At 39.7% G+C, this 11,259-nt stretch overlaps 1 pseudogene; it reads right to left on the bottom strand.

The window, feature by feature from the left end:
• Window positions 1-1,090: 1,090 nt before the first annotated feature.
• LOC132523818 (leucine--tRNA ligase, cytoplasmic-like) lies at window positions 1,091-2,536 on the bottom strand (annotated as a pseudogene).
• Window positions 2,537-11,259: the final 8,723 nt, after the last annotated feature.

Genomic DNA, 11,259 nt, shown 5'->3' with positions numbered 1-11,259 from the left:
ATGTATATCCACATTTTAGAAAAAGAAGTTGGACTTCCATCTCACACTACATGTAAATATTAACTCAGAAGTACCAAAGACCTAGATGTAAAAGTTATAAAATGCTTAGAAGAAAACATAGGTATAAGTCTTTGTGACCTTAAATTAGGCAATGGTTTCTAATTCTAACACCAAAAGCACAAGCAACAACAACAACAAAATAGGTAAACTAGTGATCCCCAAAATTAAATCTTTTGAGCTTCAAGGAACACCATCAAGAAAGTGAAAAGACAACCCACAGAATGGGAGAAAATATCTGCAAATCACATATCTGAAAAGGCACTTGTATAAAAACATACAAAGAACTTAGTAACACAATAATAAAACAACAAATAGCCCAATTAAAAATGGACGAAGGATCTGAATAGTTCTCCCAATAAGATAAGCAAATGGCCAATAAGCATAGGAAAAGTGTTCAGTATCATCAACCAATGAAGGACCACATATTGTATGATTCCATATATCTGAAATGTCTGAAATAGGCAAATCTGTAGAGACAGAAATTAGATTAGTTGTTGCCTGGGATGAGGGGTTAGGAAGACGGAAGAGTGATGACTAAGGTGTGCAGACTTTCTTCTGGGCGTAATGAAAATGTTCTAAAATTGATTATGATGATGGATCCATAACTATGGGAATGTACTAAACACCATTGAATTTTACACTTTAAAGGTGTGAATTACCCGTAAATGAATTAAATCTCAAAAGAAGCTGTTCAAAAATGAAACATAAAACAGTCATTTGATATTTATTTCTTGTGAATTGTCTATGTCCATGGTCAATTCTTCTATTTGGATTTTTGTTTTATTTTTCTCCTTAATTTGTAGGAACTCTTTGCACCTTGAAGAATACTAGTTTTCTGTCATATGTGTAGCAAAAAATTTACCAGATTTTTTATTTGGGTTTTTCTTTTGTTTGTAGTATTTTTTTCCTGCAAAGATTTTGTTAACACCAGACAATAAAACAGCCAGTTATTATACCAGCAAAGCAAGTTTATCTGGGAGCAGAAAACAACTGCAATTCGAGACACGCAACTATAGCAAACCACATTTAGGTCCAGCCTAAGGTTCTCATAGCCCATCTGTAGGCACGGTCATAGTAGTAATATCCCCAGAAATCAGGATAAATCTCCAATGTGCCTGAATTTAATGAACAAGATATATCACTGTATCACCAATATCTGCCCGTAGCCCATTTTCAGTAAGATGAATTTTCTTGCTCGTGGGGTCCATGTGTAAAACAGCACGCTCAGAAATGGGTGTCTCCTCAGCATGCTCTTTTCCCAGGACAGGAACTTGCCAAGGCCCCAACAGTGGATCGTCAAATCTCATCAGTTTCACTTTGGAAAGGTCTTTGATTCCTCAGTCCACTTTCATTAAACGCCAGATTATAGAATCACGGTTATCTCCTTGCCTGATTTCAATTTTGGTTGAGAAGTGGCCATTGAATGGCTGAGAATTCACTACGGAAGCTGATACACCAGGTTCTGTTCTAAAAACATTAAGTGGTTTCCCAGAACAGCAATCTTCCCTGACTTTATCTGCTTCAGAGGCACACTTGACTTCTGTGTGTTCTAGCTCAAGGGAGTTGGTCAGATAGACTCTACTCTCCATGAGCACTGCCTGTTCTTCAAATTCTAATTGCAAATCCAGAACATGAGGTCCCATCTTCTCCAGATTTTCCTTAATCATTGTGACAAATGGCATCACTTTCTTCATGTATTTCTTCAATTCTGGCAAATTGCCTAGTTCATTAGCATGACTTTGTTATCAGGCAATTTTCCACTGTTGGTCTCAAAGTGATTACGTAGAACTGACAGGGTGATGTGTTGCCAAGATGGATAGCTCTTCGCCACATAGATGGTGTAATGTGAAGGCTACTGAGGGGGCTGCTTGTCAGTCTTCTTCCCTTTAGCTAGTATCATATAGTTCTTGAGTCGCAGTCTAAGGTCATGTGCTATTTCTATGAGATACTGTGAGGAATGTATCAAGCTTTCATCCACAGGACCTGCCAGAGGCCATGAAGCATTCATAACTAAGTTGGGATTTCCCAGGAGTGTCCAGATGTGCTCACACAAATGAGGACAGAATGGAGCCAAGAGAAGTGTCTGAACTTCAATAAACCGGAACACAAGGTCTTGGTGCATCCCTTCTATGGCCAATTCATGGTACTTATCTTTCGCAGCCTGAAACTCAAAAACCCTGTTTTCAAAGCTTCTTTAAGCATCATCTTTTCATGGTTTTGATCTGTTTTTATAATTTCACTGGCAAAAACTCTATCATTGAAGGTGTTGGCAGGACCACTTCTTAGGCTATCCCAGTTGGCAACCATTTCTTTCACCCATTCCACCCAGGTGTACAGATGGAGAATACCTGCATCTGCCATGGTTTCCATAAAGTTAGAATCTTCAACAGTGTCACCAGCATCAGCTAGAGCCAAGCACATTCCATCGGCTGAATATTTATCAAGAGCTTGGGTCAAAGTGAGGAAGTTGCCTGTGGAGTTTTGACATCAAAATCCAGCAAAGAAGTGCAGCAAAGTAAGGAGAGGAAACTTTTTGTTGAGGAGAAGGGAAAGTTGGGAGGGGCTATTATAAACAAAAAGCCCACTAGAGCAGGGGTCCCCAACCCGGGCCACAGACTGGTACCAGTCTGTGTCCTGTTAGGAACAAGGCCTCACAGCAGGAGGTGAGCAGCGGGTGAGTGAGCCATTCATCTGTATTTACAGCCACTCCCCATCACTCACATTACCACCTGATCTCTGCCTCCTGTCAGATCAGCCTCAGCATTAGATTCTCATAGGAGCATGAACCCTACTGTGATCTGCACATGCGAAGGATCTTATGAGACTAATGCCTGATGATCTGAGGTGGAGCTGAGGTGGTGATGCTAATACTGAGGAGCGGCTACAAATACAGATTCTCACTAGCAGAGAGGCTTGACTGCACAGAGACCATAATAAATCAATTGCTTGCAGACTCATATCAAAACCCTATCAGTGAGTGACAAGTGACAATTAAGCTGCATCTGGTGGCAGGCTTTAAGTCAGAATTTGACCCTTATTTTAGTCTGCACGTGGCCCGCCCATTATTTTATTTACCACTTCCATCCGCGCCTCTTTCCCACACTGTGCACTTGTCTCAGTCATAGTTTTGGTAAGCCCACAAGCTCACCCTAGCCAAAATGAGTAAAAAACAAATGTCGCTGAAGAGCTTCTATGAAAAGGGTGAAAGACCCAATGATGAGAGAGCAGAAGACTCTCAGGCTGCCAACAAAAAAAAGCTGCATTTAAAAGAAAATACCAAGTCTTACTTAAATTGCAGCAGGTGATTCACATTCTCCAAGCCCACTTTGTATAATATGTGGCGACCAGCTATCCAACGAAACCATGAAACCTTCAAAACTGCTCATCTATCTCAGCTTTCACAAGAGTTTGAGCATTACTTCCCAACCACAAAAGACCCCCGAACTGGGAAGGAATGGATCTGCGACCCATTTGTGAATAAGCCAGGTGAATTGACTTTGTCTGTGCTAGAAGAGGATCAACTGCTTGAGATTGCAAATGATGGTGGCCTTAAAAGTATGTTTGAGACAACTTCAAATCTCCATACTCCATACATTCTGGATTAAAGTCACAGCGGAATATCCTGAGATTGCCACAAAAGCACTGAAAAGCCTGCTTCCATTTCCAACATCCTATCTTTGTGAAGCAGGGTTTCCTGCAGTGACAGCAACCAAAATGAGATTACGGAGTAGACTGGACATAAACAACACACTTCGGGTGTCCCTGTCTCCCATCACCCCCAAATGGGAAGATATAGTTGCAGGAAAACAAGCTCAGGGCTCCAACTGATTCTGCATTATGGTGAGTTGTATAATTACTTCATTATATATTACAATGTAATAATAATAGAAATAAAGTGCACAATAAATGTAATGTGCTTGACTCATCCCGAAACCATCTGCCCCACACCTGGTCCATGGAAAAATTGTCTTCCACGAAATGGGTCCCTGGTGCCAGAAAGGTTGGGGACTGCTGCACTAGAGGAAACTGGGAGTTCAAAGTATAGTGGCTTTTCATTGGTTAAGTTGTGACTGTCTCTCATTGTCTGAGCCATGCCAAGCAAGAAGAAAATCTCTCTTCCTCCTGCTGGTGGTAATAAAGTAGTATCATTCCTGTAGGAGATGGAAGGTACTTCTCTTCCTGTTGGGATCTTATAGACTTCAAATGGTATCTGTGTGAGAGCTCCCCCTTCTGCCCTCCCAACTCTATTTTAGTGAGGTTTCCCTTCATTAAGAGAATGAAGAATGTCACCAGGCTTATCAGTAAATAAAGGATGTTGGGGCCATCAAGCCATCGACCACTGCAGATGCCCCATAATGTGCACCATGAAGAGATTCAGGATGGAGAAAAGCAGGATACCAGTCCTAGAGAGTTAAGGTGCATATCAAAGGAATAATTTTGATGAGCCCAGACTCTTGCATCTTCCCATAGATAGAAAAGTGCTAACTTGAGATGTCTGGTTTTCTTTAGTTAGCAGTAACTTTTGATGTTTTGAGTACCTGCTTTTAGTTGCAAAAACTCCTGTATATCCTGGATCCTCCCTTGCCTCTTTGGAGCAGTCCCTTAGAGCTATCAGAGACATTAAATCTGTGAAGCCGCAATGCTTGCAAACAAGGACCCTGGGTGGTGATTATTTTCACAATTTGCCTTCAAGACTGGGTCATCTACCAACTTCAATCTGGGCCTCACCGCACCTCCTGTGGCTATGAGGATGATTCAGAGGGCTGAGCAAAGCCTGAGACACATACAGTGAGCACTGGCATTCTAGCAGATAACATACATCCAGGATAACCCACAGAGGTGCAACCTGTGGCCAGGACAAAGCCAAAACCTATGGAGAACGTAGCTAAGATGCTAGCTTCCAGGCATCGGCAACCTAGGGACAGAGAGACTCCCACCAGGTATGATCTGTCCCAAGCCCTGATCCCAAGGCCTTCTACTTTTCATAGCAATGTCAGCTTCCTGGAAGGAGGAGGGAGTCTTCATTTCAGGAGGGCGGGAAAGGCCAGTTTCATCTATTCTTTCGATATCCCCCAAATCTGTGAGTCCTTAGCAATTTGGCATTTGAGTCTCAAACCCACTTTTCATACTTCTCAAGTTTTTTTTCTCAAACTAAAATCTCTGCCTTGAGACCTCAGAAGCCTACTCTGTAAATCAAAAGCCGAGAATTTTGTTATCTTCAGTCTTTTTCTGATCACCTCTCCTGTGAGGCAGAATAGTTGGAATGTTCTAAATAGATGAGCTCCAAACATGTTCGATCTCGAAGTTGAAAACCTTTTGAGCAAGCACCCGCATGTGTGAATGTGCTTCTAATGTGTGTCCATATATACTACTGCTAATCTTTACATAAAAAATTGGCAAAGCATAGCTTTTTCTCTCTGCCTTGGATGTCAATTAAATTCAATATAAGTTCGCCCAGCTAGAGTGCGTGCAGTGACTTTCTGCTAATGATAATGTTGTGTTGGTAGGTGGTGGAAGCTAAGGGGAAGAATTTTTAATTCCAGGAGATATGGTTTTTGGTTCTCAAGGACAAAAGTCAACTGGCCCTTTGAAGCTCTTCTTGGAGTAGTATCCTGCAAATCATTCCTTAATTACCCTGTTCACCCCTTATGTTCCAGGCTCCTCAGTGGGCTCTGTACCCCTCCTCCATTATTGCAGTCGAAGAGCTAGACTTCTGAGGGTAAAGGAAAAAAAAATGTTCCTTGCTATTCCAGTTCTACAACCATCAATCTATTAACCACTGCAGTTGCCTGTGCACCTGAGGGGAATTCAGGATGGAGAATAACAGGAAGCATTCTGGGTTTTGGATACCAGCCCCTAAGTAGTTAAGATGCATATCTAAGGAAAAATTTCAATGACCCCAGATTTTTGCATCTTTCCATATACAGCAAAGCACTAAAATCATTAACTTTATATGTCTGTTTTTTTTGTGATTAGCAGTAATCTGACGTTCAACTACATGTTTTTTTTGTTTGTCTTTTCCAGCAAAAATCTCATATATATGCTGGCTTCTCCCTTACTGCTTCGGAACAGTTTCTCAGGGCTGAGAGGCTGTCTCCTGGTCTACAGTCCTCAGCAAGACGCTGAATATACTCAACTCACAGCTCTTACAGTGTGTGTGTTTTTTAAGTCAACATGAGTCATCGATCACCCTTGGGAAGAAAAGGAAGATGAAGGATTTTTTTTCTTGTTAAAACACTTTCTTACTAGAAAACTCATACATACTTGCTGTAAAAGATACAAAGAATGACAGAAATGTATAAAATGAGCTCCACCTGCACCTTCAATGCTCAGGGAAGGCTCCTGTTGACCTACAGGGTCCTTCTTGTATTGGAAAAGTTCCTTCTTTTCAAAGAACATTTTGGATATCCTTGAGAGTAGCTCTTTGTACACATTTCAACTACTTTGTGGGGTAAACTTTGTTTTTTAAATCAATATTTGCTATATCAAAGTTACAAATTTAAAATTAGTGAATTCTAAAAATGTAAAAACCTAGTTCTTCTTTAAATAAACTTATAATTCATATTATTCTATTTATATATCTAGCAAATCTTTAAATAAATTTTAAGGCTTTTATACAACTTAAGTCTCCTTAAACATTTAACAATATATTTGATTTCCATCAACTATACTTAAATAAAAAATAGCAAAATATGTATATATGTGTGTATATATATGTGTGTGTTTGATTTCCTTTGTGAGTACTTTGGTTGTTTGATTAGTGAACAAAATTTTCCCAGTAATCACCAATCTTCATAAATTCATGAATTGTAAGTTCTTTTATTTCTTTTTTAAATTTTTTTGCCGTATGCGGGTCTCTCACTGTTGTGGCCTCTCCCGTTGTGGAGTGCAGGCTCAGCAGCCATGGCTCACGGGCCCAGCCGCTCTGCGGCATGTGGGATCTTCCCGGACTGGGGCACGAACCCGTGTCCCCTGCATCGGCAGGCGGACTCTAAACCACTGCGCCACCAGAGAAGCCCGTAAGTTCTTTTAAATGGTAATAATATTTACAAAGAGTAAGATTTTCTTTTAAAATTAAAAAAGTCTTGTCAGTTATTTAATTACACATTTTAAGCTGAAATTACAAGATTGTTGGGCCCCAAATCTCTGAAACTTTAAAAATACTTAAAATGCTAAGTATGCACAAAAATATTAACTCTATATGTTTGATTTATGAATTAGGTCTACACATACTTTAGATACATTGACACAACAAAGACACAAGCATGTGATGCCACCTGAGTGGAGTGAAGTAACCATCCCAAGCAAGGTTATTCTCTCAGCTCCAGAAAATCCAGGTGATCCTTCTCAAAATAAGGGACATATTTCTGTACCAAAGGGAGTCCCAGCCCATGTTTCAATCACTCAAGTTGTACATTATCTAATTCCTATCCGAAGATCAGCAGCCTCCCCCTTAAGATGGTACCTAACCTCCTTGCATTTGGGATTTTTGTCTTTTTGTGGCTCTTAAGATATTTAAGTGACATTATCTCCCAAGGCTCTAACTCTGCACCCACAAATTTTAAGGTCTGTGTTGGATTCTGTATTTCCCAAGGCTTTAACTCTGCACCAACAAATTCTAAGGTCCTTTGAAGGAATTCAGGAACACCACCCCAAACTATGCCTCTTTGGTATACTGATTATTTTGATCTGAAGGTACTTGAAAAAAGCAAATGCTTATCTGCCTAAAGACAAATCCTCCAAAAAAAATCAGGGACTTCCCTGGTGGTCCAGTGGGTAAGACTCTGTACCCCCAATGCAGGGGGCCCAGGTTCAGTCCCTGGCTGGGGAATTAGATCCCACATGCATGCCGCAACAGGTCCGCATTCTGCAACTAAAAAGTTCCCACATGTCACAACTAAGACCAGGGGCAGCCTAAATATAAATAAATAAATTTTTTTTTAATTAAAGAAAAAAAAAAAAGAACTCAATTGTCATCAATTCCCTCCCAGGAGTTTTTCACTCACTAGGGAAGATTGACTCTTATCACAGGAGAAGAGACAGGAAGTCACCACCACTCTTAAATTTTGTCCCAAGCTACCACACCTTCCATCTGGTTTTTTGGGGTTTTTTTTTTGTAAATCATTTACTCTCCCCTAAAATGCTCACATCCCTTCTCCCCTTCCCCTATTATGACAGTATATAAGTTCTCAAATCTCATCACCATTTTGGGTATTCACTTTTTTCTCTGAGACACCCCCATTCATGTGATGTTCAAAATAAACAAATTTGCATGCCTTTTGTTCTGTTTACTGTGCCTGTTGTCAGTGTGTTTCATAGACCCAGCCAGGGCAAGTCTTTCCTCCTCTACCCTTTCCAAACACAAATCTCTTCAAAGATAGTCTGGAGAGACAGGTACACAGAGTGAGGGGAGAGGGTGCTATCCTCCCTCACCTGCTACATCAGTGAAACAGATCTTGCCAATCAAGAGTAAGCAGTGAAAAAAAAAAAAAAAAAAAGAGTAAGCAGTGTCCCTTCCTGTCTCTCACAGGAGCTGGCCTGTGAGCTGGGCCCAGGAGGACAAATGAGGGACATACAAGCATTCAAGCAGAGGGTCCTAGACCCACTGGCCACTCCTCCCCTGCCATCCTCATCTCTCCATTCTGAATGTGCCCTTTGTTTTCCACATGCCAGGGAGATTTTCCTTTGTCACTCACTTTAAGCAATTTTATTATGATATGTTTTGGAGTAATTATCTTCATGATCCTGCTGCTTGGGGTTGTTCAGTTTTGGTTTTTGTTCTTGTTTGTTTGAGCTGTGGGTTTATAGTTTTCATCAAATCCCCTCCCTCCATATTTCTAGGACTCAAGTCACAAAAATATTAAGCCACTTATATTGTCTCACAGTTCACTGATACTCTGTTTCATTTTGGATGATTTCTATTACTAGGTCTTCAAGTTCATTAATCTTTTCTTGTGCCTTGTCTAAAATGCTGTTAATTCCATCCAGTGTATTTTTCATCTCAGACATTATATTTTTTATTTATTGAGGTCCTTTCTATTTTTTTTCATATGTTCCAATAACTCTTTTATACATATGTGTTCCTCTGCCTTCTTGAACATCTGGAAAACATCCATAGTAGCTATTTTAACATGCTTGTCTACTAATTCTATCATTTGTATCATTTCTGGATCTGTCTCTACTGATTTATTTTTCTACTAATCATGAGTTATAGTTTCCTAGATCTTTGCATATTTGTTAATTTTTTTATTGCATGATAGATATGGTAAATATATTCTTGGGTGTAGGAATTTTTTTTAGTATTCCTTAAATGTTACTAGCCTTTATCCTGGTACCTACTGAAAGTATTTGTAAATAGTTTGATCCTTCCAAGACTTGATTTTCACTCTAGGGCTAATTTGTCCCTACTCCTAAGCCAATACACTATTGACTACTTTTCTCAACACCCTGTTTCTTAGGAGTCTTTCCAGTCTGGCTAGTGGAACATGAATTATACCTGGACTGTGTGAACCTGGGGATTGTTCCCCTGATCCTTTCTGGTGATCTTTCTCTGGCCTGTCTCCTCAGGTACTCACACTTTTCAGAACTCATTCACATATCTGCAGACAGATTTCTGGAGTTCTCTGTGGAGATCTCTCCTCTGGGGCACTCTATCCTGTGAAGCATAGCTGCCTTGGCCACCCCCATCTCTGAGCTGTGTCTCCTTAACCCAGGGATCCTGCCACTGCTGGGCTACATCTGGGCACCCTTTATGATGCTCCGTGGCCAGCAAACCATCCAAGCAGTAATCCATAGTTGTTTCCTATATTTGATCTATTTTTCAGTTGGGTAAGGCAAGATACAAATTCTGTCCCCTTTATTCCACTCTTACTGGAAGGAGAATCACTCCCTTTGTGATCTTTGAATGGTCAGTTCTCTAGGACCTTCATGTTTAATGAATATGAGGCTCATGGACCAGCAGCAGCCCCTGGGAGACCCACTTGCTACTGAGTCACATTCTTCCTTTTAACCATCTCTCCTGGTTCTTCATACACAAGTTATGTGCTGCCTCAGGAAACAAGCTCAAGAACAATAAAATTCACACTCTAGTTTAAATAAAACACTAAAAACAGTGGAATGCAAGTTAAATAAGAACACCATCTATACATGGCATGGAAAATGCTGTATTGTTTAGCTTGCCTTTGGTCTAGAACGATTGCTGCAAAAGTATCATTACCACAGGGATCCTTGATCACATATTCTTTTCATTAAATTTAGCAAAAGATCCCCTCTATTTTGGTCTCATTTTGGTTTTAATATAAAGCTATCCTTACTTGTAAAGCTTTTTTAATCCTAGAATGAACCCAACACTGAACTGGGTCTTTTCATTTCAGCTACAACAGACAGTGTCTGTAGCCAGAGAGACTGCTTCACATTTAGGCAAGGAAAACACATGACAAATGTGTAAGTTATTCATTTGGCATTTTAACTGAACCAAAGAGCAATTCATTTTTGTAGAAAAAAATTTAAATTGCCTGGTTTCTCATACCTGGCTGTCAAGCAAACAAAGGCATAAAGTAGGATAGAATATTCATTTGGACATATTCCAACAGCAGGTGTTTTCTAATGTAGGAAAGTAGCAAAAGCTCTCATCTTTCAAAGCATATTATTAATAAGTTCAAATAATATCAAAACAAATGAGTGCATAAATACTTGGAGGTCACTATGTATCTATTTTAATGACTCATTCATTTTCTAAACGTAGTAATACTTCTGATAGAATTTGACTCATTCAGAAATGTGACCCCACACTCTAGGTGATCAAATTCTTTAGACCACTTTTACACCATAATGGTGGGATTTTTATGTATTCATTGAGCATCTACACTGTGTTTAATTATGCTTTATTCCAATAAATTTACACCTTGCACACCAGAGATTCAGAGAGTCAGAGGCATAGAACTAGTGAACAATGACAAAGTAGGTTGGTGTCCATTAACCTATGAGAGAAAGCTCCTTAAAGCTAGTGAGTTTCCAGGTTTAATAAAACACTAAATAATGTATCACAAGGTTCCACGTCATAGTGAGTAACATTATTTCACAAATTTTGTAATGATAATTATAAAAGGTTTGCTTGTAAAGCATTTAAAGTACTTTAGTAATGTTATTGGTAAGCCATACTATGTAATTTATATACCTATGGTCAGTGTATCTGGAGAT

Source organism: Lagenorhynchus albirostris, chromosome 7, assembly GCF_949774975.1.
Source record: "Lagenorhynchus albirostris chromosome 7, mLagAlb1.1, whole genome shotgun sequence".
NCBI classification, from domain to species: domain Eukaryota; kingdom Metazoa; phylum Chordata; class Mammalia; order Artiodactyla; family Delphinidae; genus Lagenorhynchus; species Lagenorhynchus albirostris.
The sequence above is the reverse complement of the archived record's forward strand: the minus strand, read 5'-3'. Positions and strand labels throughout refer to the sequence as shown.